We start from the raw sequence: 22,145 nt of genomic DNA, 5'->3' as shown, positions 1-22,145 counted from the left end.
AAAAAAAAAAAAAAAAAAAAAAAAAAAAAAGCATAGAGTCATGGCATAGTTTCAGTTGGAAGCGACCTTAAAGATCACCTAGATCCAATTCCCCAGCCATGGGCAGGGACACCTTCCAATAGACAAGGCTGCTCAAAGCCCAATACAACCTGACCTTGAACACTTCCAGGGATGGGGCATCCAGAATTTCTCTGGGCAACCTGTTTCATTACCTCACCACCCTTATAGTAAAGAATTTCTGCCTTATATCTAATCTAAATTCACCTTTGTTTAGTTTAAAGCCATTGCCCCTTGTCCTATCACTTCACTCCCTGACAAAGTGTCCTTCCCCAGCTTTCCTGTAGGCCCTCTTTAAGTTTAGGAAGGCTGCCATAAGTTCTCCCCAGAGTCTTCTCTTCTCCAGGCTAAACAACACCAACTCTCTCAGCCTGTCTTCATAGGAGAGGTGTTCCAGCCCTCTGATCATCCTCATGGCCCCTCTCTGGACTTGCTCCAAAAGGTTAATGTCCTTCTTGTGCTGGGAGACCCAGAGCTGAATGCAGCACTCCAGGTGGGTCTCACAAGAGCAGAGCAGAGGAGAATCACCTCCTTCGACCTGCTGGCCATGCTTATTTTGATGCAGCTCAGGACAAAGTTGGCTTTCTGGGCTGCAAACACATTGCTGGCTCATGTTGAGTTTGCAATCAACCAACATCCCCAAGTCCTTTTCTGCAGGGCTGCTCTCTATCCATTCATCATTTGGAATTGGTCATTTGGTATTCACATTTGGAATTACCTTAACACAGGTGTAGGACCTTGCACTTGGCCTTATTGAACTTCGTGACATTCTCATGAGTCCACCTCTCAAGCCTGTCAATGTCCCTCTGGATGGCATCCCTTCCTTCCAGCATGTTGACTGAACCACTCAGGTTGGTGTCACCTGTAAACTTGCTGAGGGTGCAGTCAATCCCATTCTCCATGTCACCAGCAAAGATGTCAAATAGTGTCAGTCCCTACACCAACCCCTGAGGAACACTGCTCATCATCCTGCAGTGTTTACTCGTGTAAGACAGAAGCAAGTTTTTTCACCAGATCAAAGAGCCTAAATTGCAAAGTGTTTTAATATATCATACATGTTCATTTTGCCCTTTAGAAGAAGGCAATTCTGATATTGTTTAGTAGAACAGAGTTTAATAAAATAATTTTCCACATAAGAAAACAAATTTAAAGTGAGTTAATAAATTTTGCAAAGCCTTTATAGCAATCTATTGTGTGATCATTTTTTATAAGGAAACATAAGGTACACAGTGACGTCAGTCATAATTCATGCTAATGTAGTACATATTTTAAGCTCCTCAAAGACTTGAAAAATTAAATTGCTTAGATCAAAAGGGTCTGGCATCCAAAGGGCAGATTTGAAATATTTTTGAAACATATTTAGTCTAGTAATATCTCACACAAATGTATTGGTATACTGCAAGTAATGTTTGGAAGGGTGCTGTAACACAATTTGAAATTAAAAGTAAACTGCCAAAGTTAAATGCTGCCCTGAGCATGTCTCAACCCCATAAAGCATCCTGCCACTGCAGGATTGTGGTGGTTTTACTCAGCTGGGCAGCTGAGCTCCACCACAACTGCTCTCTCACTCCCCCTCCTCAAAGGGAAAGGGGGAGAAAATACAATGGAAAGGGCTCAAGGGTTGAGATAAGGATAGAGAGATAACTCCACATTTATCATCACGGGCAAAAGAGATTCAGCATATGGAGATTAATGTAATTTTTTACATATTACTAACAAGCTAGAGCAGTGAGAAACTAAAATAAATAAATGAATAATAAAATAAAAATAAACTAAAAAAAAAAAAAAAACTTCTCTGCACCCACCCTCTTCTATTCCTCCTCCCTCCCCCCTGCCCCAAGCAGCACACAGAAATGGGCAATGAGGACTGTGGTCAGTCTATAGCACTTCATCTTGCTGCTCCTTCATAATCACTTTCTTCACAGAATCACAGAATTGTAGGGGTTGGAAGTATCATCTTTGTAGCCCTCTTTGTGGCCCTGCTGGACTCTTTCCAGGTGATCCCTGTCTTTTTTGTACCGGGGAGCCCAGAACTGGACACAGTACTCCAGGTGAGGCCTGACCAGGGCAGAGTAGAGGGGGAGGATCACCTCCCTTGACCTGCTGGCCACGCTCCTTTTAATGCACACCAGGATCCCGTTGGCCCTCTTGGCCACGAGGGCACACTGCTGGCTCATGGTCAACCTGTCGTCCACCAGGACCCCCAGGTCCTTCACCTCAGAAGGTCCTTCTCCTCCTCCTCCTCCCCAGGTCTTCCTCCTCCTCTTCTTCCCCTGCTCCCCGTGGGATCCCTCCCATGGGATGCCGTCCTTCCCAAACTCATCCTGCAGGGGCTTCCCCCAGGCAGCAGCTCTCCAAGCACTGCTCCCACATGGCTCCGTACCACAGGGTCCATCCAACAGGAGCAAACTGCTCCAGCACGGGTCCCCCATGGGCGGCAGCTCCCCCCAGACCCCTGCTCCTGCGTGGGCTCCTCTCCACGGGCTGCATCTCCGGCCCAGGGCATGCTCCTGCGGGGGCTCTCCATGGGCCGCAGCCTCCTCCAGGCCACATCCACCTGCTCCACCAGGGGCTCCTCCACGGGCTGCTCCATGTGGGACCCATGGGCTGCAGGGGGACAGCCTGCTCTACCAGGGGCCTCTCCACAGCCCACAGGGGAACTTCTCCAGGAGGTGCCTGGAGCACCTCCTGCCCTCCTTCTGCACTGACCTTGGGGGCTGCAGGGCTGGTTCTCACTCCTCTCTCCCAGCTGCAGTTGTGCAGCAGGTTTTTTGTTTGTTTGTTTTTCACCCCTTTTTGAAATCTGTTCTCACAGAGGTGTAAACAACATTACTCCCTGGCTTGGCTCTGGGCAGTGATAGGTCCCTTTGGAGATGGCTGAAACAGGCCCTTATCTAACATGGGGCAGCTGCTGGATTCTTCCCACAGAGGCCATCCTTGCAGCCCCCTGCTACCAAAACCTTGCCACATAGAGCCAATACAAGGACCCCGGAATACACTTTGGCTTTCCATAGGTAAAAATTTATTTGCCCCTGTAGACAATGAAGATGGTTGAGCATGTCTTTTATTATATAGTAATGTTGAAACAAAGTGTTTGCAGTTACCCTGGTGTTTCTAATAGCGGTTCTCTACAGCCTTTTCAGTCATAACTGTCTTCCTTACAGCATCCCTGACAAAATGTTTTATTGATGAGTATGTTCCTTAACAAGTTCCTAAACACTGAAAAAAAGAAATCGTGACAGTAGGAATTTAGAAAGAAAAAAAAAAAAACTGGTAACTTAACAGATATCTCTCTGGCTTTTAACAGTGAAAGAATAAAATGCAATGTACATCAGGCCTTCTTTTGGTTCTTAATTTTCAGTAATTCATTTATTTAATTTAAAACAATAACAAAAGCATTATGAGATGTAGAATAGTATTGTTTGTATTAGGATTAAAGGAAAATTGATAAATACAAGAACCTGAAAAAAATTACATTCTACATGCTGTCTCATTAAAAATGTTTGGGGGGAGGGTTGGGTTAGGCATAACATTAACTTGTGAGAAGCTATACTTATAGCTGAGAAGACAAACTACCACATGCTTAATACACTAGTCGCTAAGTGTTGATAATCACGCAAACTGAGCTTTGCTGATTTGGAGTTGCTTATTTCGGTGTTAATCACAGAAATGGAAGTAGCAAAAAATCAGGAAACAGAGGTAACATTTATGCATAAAATGTGCGGTCATTGCACTCTTTAGAAAACACCTACATTCAACACTGAGTAGGCAGTTCCTATTGAAAAATCTATGCATCCTTTCCCTTCTTTTTTAGGACAGTGTTAGTAGCGTTCATTCTAATTGCTGTTCTTTAGGTGACAGAAGTTACAAAAAGGAATAAAATATTCCAGCCTCCAAAGATAAGGAGTATAGCAGAGTCTCCAGAAAGCAAATCTCTCAGAGCCTGTTTCTCTTCTGCAAAATGGTGAGAATGTTTTAGTCTCAAGCAAAAATTGTAGTCAAACTGGACAGCTTGAGATGCTTACAATCTCATGTTTCTAATAAACAAGGCAGACAGGCAGGTGGCTAGTGATGCATTATGGCCTGACGGGATTATAAGGCTGGGACTCAGGAGGATGTACCACAGATGGGTATGGAGCTGGCTCTGGTTCACAAGCCAAATAAAAGCTCAAAGTGTTATCTTTAAGCTAAAACAAATTGCTTTTCAAGAAACACAGCTTGGGTTTTTCACTCTAATTCAAAGTTTCGTGTGTTTTGGGGGTACATTTCCATTTTTCCTTCTTACTGTATTACAGACAAACCAAAATTATGTCTATACCATACATGCCAATAATAAACTGGGAGGTAAATAACTTCTACACACTTCAGTATTTTTTTAATCTGCCCTGTGGTCTGGAGAGTGGGTTGTCTTGCAGATGCCAACGTTTTTGGCTTTGGGTCTAATGTCACTGCCACCTTCAGCCCTAATCAGATACAGGATTTTGTAAGTGAAGTTGTGAAACACATACAGTTTTTATTTATACCAGGGGTTTTAGGACCTTTTTTAGGACTGTTTCCAGCTGTAGATTTACACCCTAGCTGTGCAGGTAAGGAGGGAATATCATTTTCCCTTTCTGCTGTCTGGTTCTTAGTGAAAGAAAAGGTTCTCCCATGAAAGGAAAGGTGTTATCAAGTGACAAAGAAAGGTCCCTTGGGCTTGAGGGTCCAAAACCATGGAAAATGCCACAGTACATCCTAGCTTGCTTTGCCTGTATGATAAGTCCCAAACTGCTGCAGCTGGGATCTAGCCTTGTCCCATTTTTTGCTCACCCTGTCTCCAGATCTATCTTGCACAGCTCCAATAATAATTTTACCTCTTCTTGCAGATCTCAGATAAATACGTGATCTGAGTGCCAAGAACTAGACCCTGAGGGAGTTCATTGAAAGGATTTGATGAAGAACAAGTATGATTTCAATTTACAATGACATTTTGAAACCTATCAGTTAGCTATCTTTAATTGCTTTAAAACATCCTTTGCAGAGGTTTAAAATTATTTTAGTTTATTAATTAAACTTCCATGTAAGACCAATCAAATGCCTTGCCTTCCATAAGTTTAATTCAACATTTTTACCATCTCCACTGATCCTGTGACTCATAAAGAAACTATTTGAATTTGATCTCCATAAACCCACACGGACTGAACAACTGCACAACTGCTGTTCCATCTTTTAGCTTTTAACTTACTAGGTCTGTAGTACCCAAACCCAAAATGTTTCTCAAACTAACTTTCTTCATTTCTTCCTCTTACTAAAAAAAAGTTTAAATTTAAGCAGAAGTGTCAAGTAGTGAACACTTCTTTCATTTTCCTGTATTATAGTCTTATTTATTTTACATTTCTGGTTTAAATGTTTTTAATTTTTTCATAAAACTTTCATTTAAAATATCTGTAAAATTAGGCAAAACACATTATAGCATTATAATTATTAAATGTCAGTTGTGAAGACTAAGAGTGTTTTCTAGTTAAAAGTACTAAAAGAAACATTTTACATTTTTTCAGATCCTTATATATATATATACACATCCTTAAATATATATACACAAGTGTTTATTCTTTAAAAAAAATGGTCTGAAAAATCTTAAAACAAATCTGTATAATAGAGTAATGAAATTATATCTGCAGTGGATATTTTTTTGTTGCATTGGAGGAAGTTGAATTATATGGACTGTTAATAGTGCAACACAACCTATACATTTACCAACAGCACATTTTTGAAAAAAACATCTGGACTCACCTCTGGCATCATGTCTTGGGTCCTTATATTATTTTTTAAAATGTACAGTTCTTGAAATAAATAATCTCCAGCTCTGTAATCTAACTTAGAGTGTGCTGTGTTTTCCATTCTTGGACAGAGATCATAAATGAACTTTTGTTTTGAAGCACCTGTATTTTAAATCTGAAGACTATTATCCTACATGAAAAAATTGAAAAAAAAAAATGCACACAGACACACGGATATGCACTTCATCTATGTTTAATTTATGGCTATCACTAACAGAAGTAGGAGTTTGATTTTTAAACTGAAAATAGAACAAATCATGTGCTTTTAGTTCTGACTGATATGTAAATAACAAATTATCCTATCATAGTAGATAATCAATGTAAGGATGGAAAAAAAATTCTCTCTCACATCCTAGTTAATTTGACACTTAAACCAGTACAGTGATTGCTCTACTGTTTTGGTGTTTAGTTTTAATGCTACCAAATCTAGACTGAAAACTTTGCATGTACAGCAACATAAAACTTTTAACCTTAGAACTGCCTGTGGGTATACTGAAATGCTAGAAGATACTGTACTACCCAACCATCTAAATACTGTCAAATGAATGAAATTTTCATTGCAGGAGTAGGTTTCAGCATTTCTTAAAGTGCCTTCTCTATCACTGTCCTCCCCAGGTGACTTACATGCACTAATTTTGACATTACATGTTTAAAAAAAGATAAAAATAAAAAATAATAATAAAAAAGTAGGGTCAGGATTTGTCATAACACATCTGAGGAAGAAAATACATTGTTCAAGAGGTAGCATATGAAATTTAAGAAAAAATGACAATAGCATGAACATGAAAAAAAAAAAAAAAAAAAAAAACTCTATTCTTATTTTTTAAATGATTGCCTATGATCCTATAGCTGAATGGTGTGAGATAGTGGGGTAGAAGTTTAGAAGGTGTGTGGTAACATAAGATTACACACAGGGTCCAGAAATGTTCTTTCAGATCAACTATTTGTACTGTAGATAAATGGTCATTTGTTAGTATCATCTTGACAGAAATCTTAACATATGCTTTGATATACTGGCAATAATAAGATTTTTTTCCAGATTTACTATGCACACTTCTACTAAAGGATAAAGAAATTACCTTTCAAGACCTTAAATGCACAAACGAAAAATAGTATTAAGAGATGCAGAATTAATCTTATTGGTAGACTTACTAATATGTCTCTTAAAATACTAAGGCTAGCGAAATTAGTTTATATCCCTTTTACATCAAGTATTATTGCAATTTATTGTACCTTTGTCATTAAAAGCATATTTACTGAGACACATCATCTTTAATAACTATATTCTGAATCTGATTTGTCCCACCTAAATTTAGATGCTTCAGTGGAGAGCCTAATCACTCAAGACACACCTCAAATAATTCCAAAGGATTGTCCAGAGCTAGGCTGGTAATCCTGTGGACTACCCATTTCTCTGCACTGATAATTTTTGTTGTCTGAGTTGACTATGCTCCTTAAGTGAATCCAGGCCTAATCTCCAGCCTACCAAAACTGATGGAAAGACAGATGACTGCTTACATCTTTGCAAAATTTGACCTGCAATTGATTTCCCCATAACACATCCTGACCTGGCTCCTTCTGCCAGGCAGGAATGTGGTCAGGATGGAGTGGAGCTGGTGGCAGCCTGCTGCCATTCTCCCTCTGTGCCCAGCCACCCTAGGGCTGCAGTGTTATGCAGCTCCCCAAAGACCAAGTCTGACTGACACTCTGGTGTTGGAAAAGGAAATAAGTCTGTTTGCAGGCAAGAAGAGAGGACACAAGCTGAGTAAGAAGTGGAAATGAGAATACTGATAGTTTCACTGCATCATCTTGTTCTCAGTTGTATAACTATTAACACTTATCATGAGCTGATAGTTTCAGATGAATTTGTACAAATTTGCACGTATACAGCTACTGTGGTTGCATATTGCATTAGACATAACTTTGACAATGTCTGAAGACTTCCGTAAAAGAGGGAGCGTTAGAGGCAGAGTCCTCATAGCATTGAGCAAATTAGAATTCTTTGGCTAATCAGCAGATATCCTCTTGTGGGCAGCTTGCTACCATTGGGTTAATTAGAAAACAGCTGGCACTGACTGGGGGAAAGAAGGAGGTGTAGGGAGACAGAGTTTGCAGAATCCCCTTAATGTTTTATCTTTCTCTAACCTTTTAGCCTGAAATGCCATTTTAGGAAGTCTAACACAACTTAATGAGATGCATGTTTCCAGTGTTATACCCTTCAGAGTGGGAAGAAGTGGGTTTGCTGAGCAACTGTGTTTAATCCTCTGGGTTTTCCTGAGAACTGTTCAATTTAATTGGATTACATCAGGGGTTCTTCTGGGGTGTGAAGAGGGTTCTTTTCACAAGACTTTGATTGCTTCATGTCTTGTTCATCCTATTTTACTTTAACCTGGTGGCCTGTAAAACATGAGAGACTGTATTTCTTAAGACCTAGTAACACAAAAAGTTTGCAACCATGGCAGGATATGCTGATTTCTGAAGGAGTCAAGGAGAAATGGGGATGGCATCTACAACATTAATTGAAGTGTCTGACAACAGTATTTTTATTTGTTTGTTTGATCTTATGATCTAACTTACAACATTGACTGGTGTTTAGAAAAAGTATTTCATAGTGAAGATAACTGGAAAAGATGAGCACAGCAAGAGTAAGATCAAAGGCACCTGGATTTAGATCTAGTGAGAGAGGACAGAGCAGAAGAAAAAGAGGGAAGACAGTGAGGAAAAAAGAGCTTTATAGACACCAAGACACACAGAGAAACTTTCAACCTCCTGTCAGTTTGGCAGTGGAGAGGAACACCTTGAGGAAGAATAAACATTGCATGGATCATGAGGTCATGCAAATATATGTGAGATGAGTTTTTTTCTAACTCACATGAAGTCAGAGATCTATATGTTTGCAAACATTGTGCAAAAACAACTGCACTGATGAACACAGATCATGAATGCTGACACATACTGTGGTGTGGGTAGGAGATATATCCCAATTTGGGATGTATCTAAAGCAGGAAGTCATGTATGTGTCGTATTTCTTCCCGCCCCCTTCACATCCCAACACATTTGTAGGAGTTCACTGTACAAGTAGCTGTCAGTTCGCCCTCCAGTGCTATTGCAGCAGGTACCAAACAGGACACACAGCTGACACTGACAATAAAAAATATTAATTATTTACACTGCAAGACTGGACTGGGTTTTGAAATGAAGAAGCTACAAAATTTCCATTCTCTATTTTCTAAACATCAATATATGTTGTTGAAAAGTAGAGTTTGCAAGGAAGTTTCAGAGGCAAACAGTTTTGAAATCACTACTTCGTTACCTTTGAGGTTAAAGCCAATGTCCATGGGACAAAGGCAATCTGCCAGTTTATCTCAGGATCTGTGGGACTCAGTGGTTAGACAGCAATTATTTGAAGAGAAATTCAATAGGATAATTTTCTAAGAAATATAATAACTTTCTGAACACACAATCATAAATATGATGGAGTTATGAAACCACAAAATGTTGAGTCTCTTTAAATGCTTTTTGGTCCTCAAATACATCATAGATAAAAGAACTGACATCTAAATAACTTAAACGCATTAGGCAGAAATAACAGTAAGAAGTAGCTCAACAGCAAGAAGGAGAATATGCTTATGGAAACCATCTACTATAAGCAAGGGAGAGCTGCTTAAATGAGGAGGCAGAAACAAAGACAAAGCCATGTTGATATGTGCACACAGGCATGCTTATGTTCTCATAGAAGCATCAAATGGAATAATGTGGATCTGTCCCCTCCTATTATACAAAGTGATTGCTGCTTGAAAATTTTTACCATAAACCCACCCATTAACCCAATATATTCCTGAACAATTTTACTTTTGTCCTGTGCAGAGCAATTACAATGACATTGTCACTATGATAAAGAGAGTCTGGCGCATGCAAATAAAAAAGGCACATGGCACAATTAACTCAGAATTGATCAGATGAGTGCCATGAAAGTCTACATAGGACTGATACAAAAACCTGAGAATTATATTAAATTATACGAGAAGAGATAAATCATCTAAAGCAAATTGTTACAGTTCTGAATTAGTAAATATAAACTTATTACAGAAGAGAGATAAATCAAGAGATTTATTAGTTCTGTGGTTAAGGCACAGCATTATCCTATATATCCAGTAGGGAAAAAGAAAGAATTTAGAGAAAAAAAAAAAAAAATCAATCTTTGGCTAGGTCTGTGTGTGGTAAATATAACGGATTGCAGATGTGAGTAGGGCTCTTTGCAATTGTGTTCATAACCTAATTAGGGTGGTAATTAGGACACATGTAAAACCACAAAAGGAAAAAAAAAAGAAAAAAGAAAGAAAAAAAAAAAAAGGATGTTAGATTTCAAAGAATGAGTTTTAGAAGAACGTAAAAGCACAGGATGAAATCAAGTAGGATAAATCAATAGAGATAAAGGACACAGAGGGAAATGGAAAACATTCAAAGATAAATTAATGTATGCCCAAGGGCTATGCATGTAATCTAGCTAAAAATACACCAGAAATAAAGAAGTCTAATGTTGATGAACAAAGAAGCACAAACCTGAAAATATACACTCTAACTATATCCAAGACACTGTGCAAAATGAATACAGCTGAACAACAAAAGATCAGAAATTAAGCTAATAAAGTATTTAATGCATGTGCAAATTAAAATATGTTTCTCAAAGCAGAAAATAAGATTTTTTTTTATGGAGAAGTAATCAGAAGAAGATAAAGACCAAAATAATCACAGGGAATGGGATATTAAATGTAAGATGCTAAAAAAAAAAAAAAATGTTGATAACTGTCGATATTTTGGGACTCAGCAGAAACTGTTGTGCTTCTCTGTGCTTCAGAGATGACTTCAACTCTGATATTTACTTCTTACAATAATTCACTAGTATACTACAAGGGACTATATGAAAATCCTAAATTTAGTTCTAAATACCTTTTGAATAATTCATCCATTAACAGCTCATTTATGGGTGCTTTTATAGGTAGTGAGTGCATTATTATGAGTTTGACCCCCTGTTATCGTTAATTTCTGCCCTAGTTTGGATCCAACACTTCCTTAGAAAAATAGCAACAGAAAACTGTAGTCAACTAAGGTAAATCCTTAGAGATACACTGTTTACCTGCTGTGTATATAACTTTGACTGACACCAGGAGAAGCAGTGAAAGCTCCATGTCTTCCAAAGTTTCAAGCAAGAAGATGGGGGCGGGGGGGGAAATCAAGCTATGATTCAAGCAAGAGGAATTTAAAGGAAAACAGTTGCCAGAACTGTGTGTAAGTTCAAAATACTGAATTAATTACCTCTCTGTGTGGTAATGAATATGGCCAAAACCCAACCTGCCCGATTCAGGTTTTTCACCAAAGCTGCTGAAGATCTAAATTTCCCTGAGAGCCACATTTCCCTTTCCATCAAATGCAAAGGGAGTGTCTGTACTGGGGAGACTAAAAAGGAACACAATGTACACACTTTACTGAGGTTCCTAAAGTGCTGGGAGGGTAAATCAGGTCTAAATATAGTTTATTACCATAATTACAAAAACAATTGCTTGCTATACATAATAATGAAACAAGAAAATCAAATGACTAACTGCCTGAATTAAGTTGATAAATACACTACAATATAGTAGGCAGAATGGATCCAGTGAGATAGCTGGTTGAAAATGAGTAATTGATAATCATTATACACCAGTAGGTCTTACTTGCTGTAGCTGTAGCCCATAAACTCTCTTTATGTAATTTTCACAAGTATATAACCCTCTTTTTTTTTTTTTTTTTGCAAGAAGTAAGAAAATATCTTTCCTTGACAGAAATTCTGTTTATCCTTGATTAAAAAATAATAATAATAATAATAATAATAATAATTTTTTTAAAAAGCTAAAATATAGGGCAAACAAACATCATGTTCCAGGAAGAAAGCACTCAGAAGTCTCCTTAGCTGGAGGAAGAAGTAGAGGGAATTAAGTTTATGTTTCTATTTTGAATCTGATTCTCTGTCCTTGAATGCTTTTTGTACCTTTCATGTTAAAATGTACAAAAAAAAAAAAAAAAATTCATAGCTGAAAAGAAACTGGATACCCTTCACAAGTGGCAAGAGAATCCAAAAAGAAGGATCCATCTCATCTAACATTAAGAGTAGCATTCTGCTTCAGATTCAGAACCTTAATTTAGATGTCATTAGTATAAATGTCTACACATATATGTCACATCTAAATGTAGATGTGACTAAAAGTTGAATCTGGGATCTGAAGAAAGCATCCCTGTATCCCTAAAAACATAAATAAGGAGACAGTTTTAATCTGCCCAGAGATAGATTCACCTTACTATTTTTAAGGCAGGTGGACTCAGCCTTAATACCGCCTTTTTCTGCAGACTAAAAGGGAGAAAGGATGACAAAATAGATCTGTATTTTGTCAGAGGCATTTTTGCTGAGCACTGTGACATATGTTATGGGATATCACTTTGGTCATTTTGGGTCAGTTTGGGTCAGCTCTTCTGCCTGTGTCCCCTCCCAGCTTCTTGTGCACCCTCAGCCTACTCATTGCAGAGGCAGAGTGAGAAGATGAGAAAACCTCAATGCCTAAGGGCTCTGTTCAGTAGTAGCTAAAACAGTGATGTTTTAGCCACAGTTTTAGTCTCAAATCTAAAACAGAGGTCAACATGGGCTGCAATGCAGCAAGTTAACTCCATCCTAGTCAGATCCCATTCAGTATCTCTGAAACAAACATAAGGAAAGAAAGGGGAAATTTAAGCTAAAGGATGATGGTACAAGAATATATGTTTTCCTGGGAGTTAAAGAAAGGCTTTGCAAAATTAACGGACTGTGATTCTAGAATATCTTTTTGTTCAAGTAGTGAGGACAAAATTAATTGTTTTTAAGGTGCTGCCTGATAATTTTTTGACAAGCATTATATCATAAGAGTCTTGTAATACCAAATCTCAGTGACACACACCTCTTCCAGTCCTGTGTTGTATGGAGGAATTTCTTGAAATTAAATTCTATTAAACTCCAAAAATTGCATTTACTCCCTTTTCTCTTCAAGAATGAAGAGTTTGCAGGAAATTTGGAATTAACTAAGCTGTTTTATATCTGTTATCTCAGACACTAATAGACATTTAACTGAGGCAGTACAGCTCAGAATGGTGTGGAAAAAGCTACCCATCAAAATAAAAAGTAAAATTTTCTGTCAGCATACACTAGGTTCCCTGCTGCTGCAGTCTGCCACTAATTTAAAACGTGTTCAGGTATATCTGCAAGGACTTCAGGTCAGATATCATTTGGCAAAAGACCAAAGGAACTCTCTTCCCAGCCAGTGGAAGTAAAGTCCACTTCCAGGCAGCTGAGGAATGAAGAGCAAGGAGCAAGATGCTCCTTGAGATAATCAGGACAGTCTCATTGGTTCCCACCTCAAAGCAGGGAGGGAAACCAGCTTCATTTATCTTCTGAGGTGTGAAGATTGTCTCCAGTGGTTCTAAACAACTTCATTACGTGCATTCAATCTATTTAGAGTAGTAGCAATACCCTGAAGCAACTTTAAGTCCTTTCTATGGAAAACTGAAATATCTAGACCTCTCTGCAGACATACACTTTTAAACTAGTCCTAGGATAGTGTTCTCACTCCTCTGTGACTCCTCTCTTCAAAGCTGGTGAAGAATATCATTTATAAGCTGTTCTAATGGGATATCACACTATTTTAAGAAGAGTTTTGGAGGAAGAGAAATCATTAGGACTGCTCTGTGAGTAAAACCTGCCAGCCAAACTGAATTAACTCCACAGATGTTTTAGTGTTTTGTTTTTGTGTGTTTTTTTTTTTTCATATTTCTCATGTTTTTATTTTATTTTCTAAAAGTACAGAAAACACTTTGCAAAGTTAAAAAACACTGTGTAGTTCTTCAACCCCTTGTTTTTGAGAGTTGAATTAAAGTGAGTTGGGAATTTGCTATGAAGTCAGGCTTCTGCCTAAGGACTTTATTAACATGCCTCAGATAAAGCTTACTGCTGCTTCCTTAGAAAATTATATAATAATACCAAGAGAAAACATATTCCTGCTGTATTCAAAAACAGGACAAAAACAATAAGATCATCACTTTGACTGTAACTGAATAGAATGTCTTTGCCCTGAGACAGAAGTCTAATAAGTACCTACAATATACATTTGTTAAAAAAATAAATTAAAAAGCTACATAAATTGTCTGTGTAATTGCCTAATAGCTTTTCCAGGATTATGAGGAAGATTATGAGGAAGATTACATATCTTCACAGCTTTGAAAAATCTGTTCTGGAAGGAATGAGAGATACTGGAATCTGTACCCTGGCACTCTTCCAGAGGTGCTGGTACCTCCCTCTTCAAAGCTCAAGGACTTGCTGAAGCTTCAGACAAAGAACCTATTCACCCTTCTTTTCAGTGACAGTATCTTGAACAGATTTTCCCTTTGATTTTGCTACTTCTTTATGATCAGCATGAAGATTATATGATAGGAAGGAATCATTCTTTCCTTGTTGACAGCTAGAAGAGCAAAGCTACAATTCTCAAAAAAAAAAAAAAAAAAGTCACAAAGTCATTTTTTAATTTCAGGTTTTCATTGAATATTCTTTTATCTAAAACAGACATTCCAGAAACCTGAAATCATCATGCTTAGATAATGCTTGTAGAAGTCTTTGCTTTGCTTTAGGATGCACCAGTTGAAAGCAGTCTAAATTACAATCCAAAGCAAAGTTAAGATATACCCATAGCAAAGGAAACTTTTCTAACCATATCATGGATGAATGCAATAGATTTTTTTTTATTTTTTTTTTGGATGGGAAAGGAAAGGAAAAACTTGTTAAAAAGAGAGAAATATATGATACAAAGATAAATAGTATCTCGTAACACAGTTTAATCATCTACAAATCTGTGAGGAGATCAGTGTTCCATAGAGAAATACCTAAAACACATGATTATGGGATCAGACTCCCAAAGCTTCTTGTTCCCCTGAACATGCATATGATAGATACTCCAGCTTCTATTACAGTTAAAAACGTTTAAACTCAGGGTAGTCTTTATTTCATGTAAACTTTTCCCACAAATATGTTGTTTAGCTTGCTCGGTATCTTACACAGGATCTGTCATTTGCTTGTTGCATGTTTGGAAACTAGTTTTGAATAAACCAGTGTTTGTTAATGCTCTCTCAACATTTCAGTACCCAAAAGAATCCAACAGAAAACAGACAACAAGCAATATTAGAAAAATGGGGCACAAGAACAAGTTTCCTAACATAAAAACTTATGAACTGCACTCAGGAACTAAGCCAGATTCCTGGCCCAATTCAAGCCAGATTCCTGTATCAAATTCAGAGTTAACGTACTCTCAGCCACTTATGTGGAGTTTGATAAAAGGGTTTCATGCAGCAAGATGTAATCTTTAAGATTCTTTTCAAGTATGTGTAGTAAATAATTTAGATAGCCTTTGGTTCCTGTACTCCTAAACTAGTGGTAATGCTCATTGGTAGTCAGAGAGCACTGAGGTTGTATTCTACTCTCTCTGGATCTGCTCAGATACAGCTTTTTCATCCCTAGAAACAGTATAAAGGACCTCCTTCCACATGCTCCTCTGCAAAACCATTTTAAGCTCTATATGAAAAATGAGCAGTATAAGTTGGAGATGTTTTAATGGATCTTGAGCAAACTTACTATGCAGCATATTTGGGACTGAGGAATGCAGGCGGCCTACTATGGATCTGGCAGTTTGGAGGGCCCCTTTGTAGATACTCCAGACCAGCAATGGCTCCCCTGGAAGCCATAGGTTTTACATAGCCCGTCTCAGGTTACTCCTGTGCTAGCCAAATATTCCCAGGCACAGAAACATCACCAGCTATAGCAGTAAGTCCAGATCGTTTCTGTCTGTGCTAGCTAGCACTCTTCCAGATAATTCCCTGGCACAATTTGGCTGATACACTCCAGAAACTTTTTCCTGATTCACATGCAACCACAGAGTAAAGCCTAGACACCGGCTGTACTGTGCCAGCTGGTTCCAGTGCCCAGTTATATACACAAGCTGTCTCAGTGTCCTGAGATATTAGCAAGGATCTGGCGTTCTCAGTACTTCCCTGTCTCCCCCATATTAAGTCAGGATTCCAGGAGTCTGGGGAAAATCAGACCCTTAGATGCTTCCAGGTGGGCACCTGCTGCAGAAATTTTGGCTGGAGGTACCAACTTCCTATTCCTTCATGTGAGCAGCTCCTGTGCCAACAGTTGCCACAGTGCAGAGCTACAGAGGATAGGCATACATCTGAGTAGAGTCTGCAAGTCAAAGCAACCACACATACTAATTCATTTTAAATGAAAACCAAAGTGTTCTGTCTCTCCATAAACTTTTTTTTTTTCAAAATGTTATTTATTTAGGAAATTTCAGAGGTTGAAATCAGAAGATCGAAAACATCAGATGGAATGAGAATTTTGTTATGATTCAATGCAGTTTCAAAAAAAAAAAATCTTTTTAAGAGGTAATAAATAGGCAATTAATAGAAATACAGAAAATAGATAATATAAAATTAATAGATAATAAATATTAGGATATTTCCATAATACTTGTGTTGAGCAAATATCCATACTTTAACAAGAAGGCTGATTAAGATTTTCACAAAGAAAAAGCATTTCTTTCCCTAACAGCTGTGAAGAAGTATTCCATAAGCCCAGCCTTCTTTCAGGAAAGTAAAGCATTAGTATCAGAGAATTACAGAATCACAGAACTACAGAATGGTTGAGGTTGGAAGGGACCTCTGGAGGTCATCTCGTCCAACCCTCATGTTCAGGAGGGAACACCAGTTACCCAGCACCATTTCTGGTCCTGCAATACTTTGCCTAATGTAGCCTGAGACAGCATAAGCCTTCTTTGCAGAAAGGGCATTTTGCTTGATTGTGTTCAGTCTGGTGTCCATCAGGACCTCCAGGTCTTTCCAGAATGTACTGATGCCTAGTACATCAGTGGGGAATGTACTGATTCCCCACATGTGCAGGACTTTGCAAATTCCTTTGTTGAATTTCATGAAGTTCCTGTCAGCCCATCTCTCTAGCCTGTCCAGGTCCCTCTAGGTGACAACATGACTGTCTGGCATATCAGCCACTCTTCCCATTTTTGTGTCATCTGCAAACTTGCTGAGGATACACTCTGCCCCACCACCCAGATAATTAATGAAGATGTTAAACTGGACTGGACAGGTATTGATCACTGGGTTAATCCACTAGTTACCGGCCTCCAACTAGACTTTGCACCACTGACCACCACAGCTCAGCTGACCCCACTTAAGAATATACCTGAGAAAATAGATATCCAAAAGGATTAAACAGGCGTGAGACAAAGACAGTTGACGACCAGCATAGCTTGTAGCCAGGTAGACCTCAGCTGAATTTAGCAGAGCCATTCAGTTGTCTCTGTCCCAGACTCCTGCTCTAGTGCACAGTGGCTGTGTGCATTAGTTTCATTCTGCCTCTTAGGAACAATATCTTGGACCAGGAGTGCTGTTGGCAAATGGTGCAGAGACATGGAGAAAGAAAGCTCCATGAGCAATTGTACAGTGCCAGTTAGATTCTTTACCTCCTCTCACACCAGGCTTGGACCCATTCTACTTAGAGTCATTTGGTTGACTATGAATGGTGGAGAAAAAACAATTTAGGCTCTGTAAATTGTCTGAACTGTCTGGGCCAACTTGACCCTGAAAACTATGGAGTTACTTTCCCCCAGCACTCTATATTAGCAGATCAAACCTGGCTCTGCAGGTAACCAGCTCAGTGTCCCAGTATCTGCAGATCCACTACCCTACAACTTATAAACCACCCACATATAATTGAGAGTTGACAGGGTAGAATTCATTTCATCCATATAAACTCTCATTAATCTGCAATTTCTAAGCAGGAAACAGTGGGAGGAAGGAGAAGGTAGAGGACATTTTACTGAAGTGAATCCAAGTGAAACATTAAGAAAGTCATTACATTAAATTGCAGGAATAATACATGAAGCAGGTTGGTTTTGGAAATTAAGCAAGCCTCTATTCTCATAGGCTGTGGTATGAATTATATCTGCTCATTTTCTGTGTGGCTTGCCTGGCTCAAATAAGTGGAAGAAACTTACTGAAAGGAATCGAACAAAGTGGATTCCTTATCACAACTGTCAAACTGAAAATAATCTGGCCAAACACTGCCACTCATTTTACAAACAGAAGTTTTGAAAATTGTTTCTGAATTTATTATTGAACAGCCTTCCCTGCTCAGTAGAGCTGCTTTATATGATCACTCAGTTATGTCATTTTTGCATGTATATGAAAATAACTATTCAGTCTTCAGTGATCTTATTCATTCTCAACAGTGTATTGAAGTGTTTTACAATGTCTTTCAACTTAGAACAGGGAACATATATACATATCACAGCACATACTGGCAAACCCTACTCATTGTGGCATAACTAGACAACTGGTTCTTAAGAGCTAGTGGATGGGCAAAAACACTCAATAAATGGCAGGGTAATTCCTGTTTCCATGGGAATATGGCACAGAAATAAATAATGTGTGTCAGGCAACAGACCTCACAGGGAGCAGAAGAGAACTTCTGGGACGTTAAGATGTAGAAAAAGATTGATTAGAAGGGAAAAGCTGCTAATTGTAAAATGGAAAAAAAATGCTTAGGTCTGCTGATCTCTTACAGGGAATAGCTCAGTTGCTAAAAATATGCCTGACATTTCACAGGGGCTTGGTCTGTTCATTCAGTGTAAAATTGAACAAATATGTTGTTTTGTTTTAAAGCATTGAAATGGCAACACCTTAGTACCCTAAAGAAATTCTGGAGAAAACTAAATTAAACAAATATATTCATTTTCTCATTTCGCCATACTACTTTAAAATGTCTGTCCTGAAAAACAGTGATAAAGTCATAACAAGCACAGAATTTCATTTAATTCCTGGACAGCGTCCATTCTAACAACAAGCCACTGTTATCTTTGTGTGTGTATTAAGGAGGAAGGGTTTTGGGTGTATTCTTATGCTAGCACAATTTTCTTCTATCAAACTGACAATAAATTAATTAATTAATAAAAAAAAAGTGGAAGTAGGGGAAAATATCATTTTGCCAGTATATATGGCAAAACTGTGAAAAAGCAACATCCAAAGCTTCTTTTAGAAGTAGGTCATGTATTGTTTACATGAAAGTTTACTTTAGGTGAAGAGGTCACTTAAATTACCATAGTGAAGTCATTGATCAAAATCCTTCATTGGCAGCAGATAATATAATCATATTTTTGAAGAAAAAAATGAAAAGAAAAAAAAATAGGTATATTAGAAATACCTAAGAAATAGCTACAGAGCCAAAAAATACCTGTCTTTATATCTCTGAATGGACAAAACTTCCTGCTGTGGATTATTTGTGTGGCACTCTTTCCTGAAGGAAGTCTGCTGACATAGGGCTTGAGTGCTAATGAGTTCCTGCAATTCCCATAACTGGTATAACAGATGCAAAACCCCATCCGAATCAAATATTTGGCTATAGGAGGAGCAGGAAGAAGCATCTGTTTCTCAGCAAATGAAGCACTGCTCAGCATTTCAGTGCACAAGGGGAAAGAGGCAACAATGAAACACTAGCAAAAGCTACAGTTTCATATTCAGTATAAATGTATAAAAGATGTAGTTATTTTAAAGCAATCAAGAAAAAGTAAATCCATATCTTTTAAGAAATACACCTTAACATTACAATGAAAATCCTCTTTGTCATACATGCTAACACTAAAAGCAAAATCTTTGGATTCTGTACAAAACAGCAGCATGATACAGCTTTTCGTGTAGACAGTGCTGTTGGTGGCTGGGAAATTTTCTGTGAACACATACAAAATTAGATGTAGAGATAACAGAAAAAGCCATTTTGACTGATCAGCCACTTAATTTTCTGCTTGAATATGACAACCAGGAAAGGGCCATTCTCTAAACTGACGGTTCCTCTAGCAAGAGTGTCATGACATTCATACCCATTCATTCTCTGGGAACTGTAGCATTTAAGTAAAGCTCATGGCATGTTTTCACTCACTGGCAATCCTGTTACTGATATTATAGAATCAGAATCATAGTATCATTTAGGCTGGAAAAGACCCCTAAGTTCACCAAATCCAACCGTCATCTAGTGCTTCTGTGTACCATGTCCCTAAGTGCTACATCCACACATTCTTAAATACATCTATGGAATGGGACTTCACCACTTCCCTAGGTAGCCTGTACAAATGCTTGACCATCCCTTCCATGAAGAAATTCTTCCTAGTATCCAATCTAAACCTCTCCTGGCACAAATTGAGGCCATGTCCTCACATACTATCACTTGACCCCTGAGAAAAATGTCCAACACCCACCTAGCTGCAATCTCCTTTCAGGTACTTGTAGAGAGCAATCAGGTCTCTACTCAGCCTCATCTTCTCCGGACTAAACATCTCCAGCTCCCTCAGCCACTCCTCATTAGTCTTGTATTTATTTCTTCACCAGCTTCATTACTCTTGTCTGAGTGCATTCCGGCAACACAATACCTTTCTTGCAGTGAAGGGTCTAAAACTGAACACTGTATTCAAGGTCTGGTCTCACCAGCAACACACACAAAGGGACAATCAATTCCCTAGTCCTGCTGGCCACCCTATTTCTGATGCAGGCCAGGATGCCATTGGCCTTCTTGGCCATTTGGACACACTGCTGGCTCATGGTTACCCAGATGTTGACCAGCACTCTCAAGTCCTTTTTTTGCTGGGAAAATTTCCAGCCACTCTTTCCTAATCCCATACCACTGCTTGGGGTTGTTATGACCCAAGTGCAACACCTGGCACTTAACCTTGCTGAATGCCATACATGGATATGGACTGTCAGTCTAGCCTATACAGACCCCTCTGTAGAGCCTTCCTGCCCTCAAGCAGATCAACACTTGTGCCAAATTTGGCATCATCTGCAGATTTTCTGAACGTGCACTCAATTCCTTCATCCAGATCATTGATAGAAAGCTTAAATAAAACTGACTCCAATACTGAACCCTGGGGAACATCACTTGTGACTGGCCTCCAACCAGATATAGCTGAATTCACAAGAACTCTCTTGGCCCAGCCATCCAGACAGTTTTTCATCCAGAAGACAGTACATCCACCCAAGCCATGAGCAGCCAGTTTCTTCAGGAGAATACTGGGGGAAACACTATCAAATGCTTTCCTAAAGTCCAAGTAAACAATATCCTAATGATCTAGAAGAGCGGAATACCAAGCAACCCTGAACTACTGCAAATGCAGTTTTGATGAGTTGTTTTACTAACTTATTACACTTTATATCATGATCCTTGCCAGTGTGTAGTTTTACTTGATCAGAAAAAAAAAAAAAAAAAAAAAAATGTCAGTGCTTGAAGAGAGGTATATGAAGTAGTACAAGTGTCTCGAAGAGCTATTTGGTTGGCACTGAGAAAAGCTTTGAAGAAGAAAGCTGTATTTGCAGCCATAATATTTTGTCTGTAAGAACTTTTACCTACTTCTTGAAGAGTTTTTCTAAACCCTTTTTATGTTCAGTTGCTGTTATTTTTTCCAACTTCCTTTAGGCTCTTGAATTCCTACTGCTTCAAACAGAAACCTGAGTTATTCTCAGTTCAGACTGGATATTAATTTTTCCATTTACAATCCATTCCTAAAGACTGTGTTTTAATAGGTCATCCTTTGTAATTTATTTTCTAAAGAAAACTATAGAATCGAATCTATAAATTCTTGATACTGGCTTAAATTGAATGAAAAATGTAACAGAAAACAGCACAAATTTGGGGAAGAGGAAACAGGATGCACATAGAGGTTTTATTTACTTCCTTGGTTCTAAACCACGTTTTATTCTCTATAAATTAGCTTCTGTTTCAGTTTAATTTTTATCTCATATTTTTCTGTGTTTGGGTTTGCCTGTACTTCAGGACGACTATGTAGGAATATATCTCAGCACTTCTACAGAGATGTCACCCCAGAATAATTTCATTATTCCATCCCAGAGATGGAGGATGTGAGGCCTGGTTTCACATCCTATCCTCACAGGATAAAAGATTACATATACCCTTAAGTAGGGTCTTAAATAACATGGAAATAAGAGTAAAGTTGAGAGGGGTCCCCACATTTTTAAGCACAATGTAATTAGCTGCCTCTCCACCATCTTAAAAGGTTGCCCAATACCCATCTTCAGTCTTACAGTTCCATAACCCTTGCCTTTCTCAGCACCTCAACCCAGGCCCCATATCTGCACACTTTC

The 22,145-nt window shown here is 38.5% G+C and overlaps 1 protein-coding gene and 1 long non-coding RNA gene across 5 annotated transcripts in view; one reads left to right on the top strand and one right to left on the bottom strand.

Annotated features, from left to right (window-relative positions):
* Positions 1–22,145, top strand: part of GPC6 (glypican 6) — a 795,726-nt gene that overhangs the window by 655,643 nt on the left and 117,938 nt on the right. The gene's annotated exons all lie outside the window — the stretch shown is intronic.
* Positions 180–19,240, bottom strand: LOC118162902. Its single transcript, XR_004748709.1, has 3 exons — positions 19,097–19,240; positions 3,533–3,535; positions 180–191 (listed from the first exon to the last, which is right to left on the bottom strand). It is a non-coding gene; the product is annotated as an uncharacterized LOC118162902 (long non-coding RNA).

Source organism: Oxyura jamaicensis, chromosome 1 (assembly GCF_011077185.1).
Source record: "Oxyura jamaicensis isolate SHBP4307 breed ruddy duck chromosome 1, BPBGC_Ojam_1.0, whole genome shotgun sequence".
Lineage (NCBI taxonomy): Eukaryota > Metazoa > Chordata > Aves > Anseriformes > Anatidae > Oxyura > Oxyura jamaicensis.
This window is presented reverse-complemented; position numbering and strand designations above follow the sequence as displayed.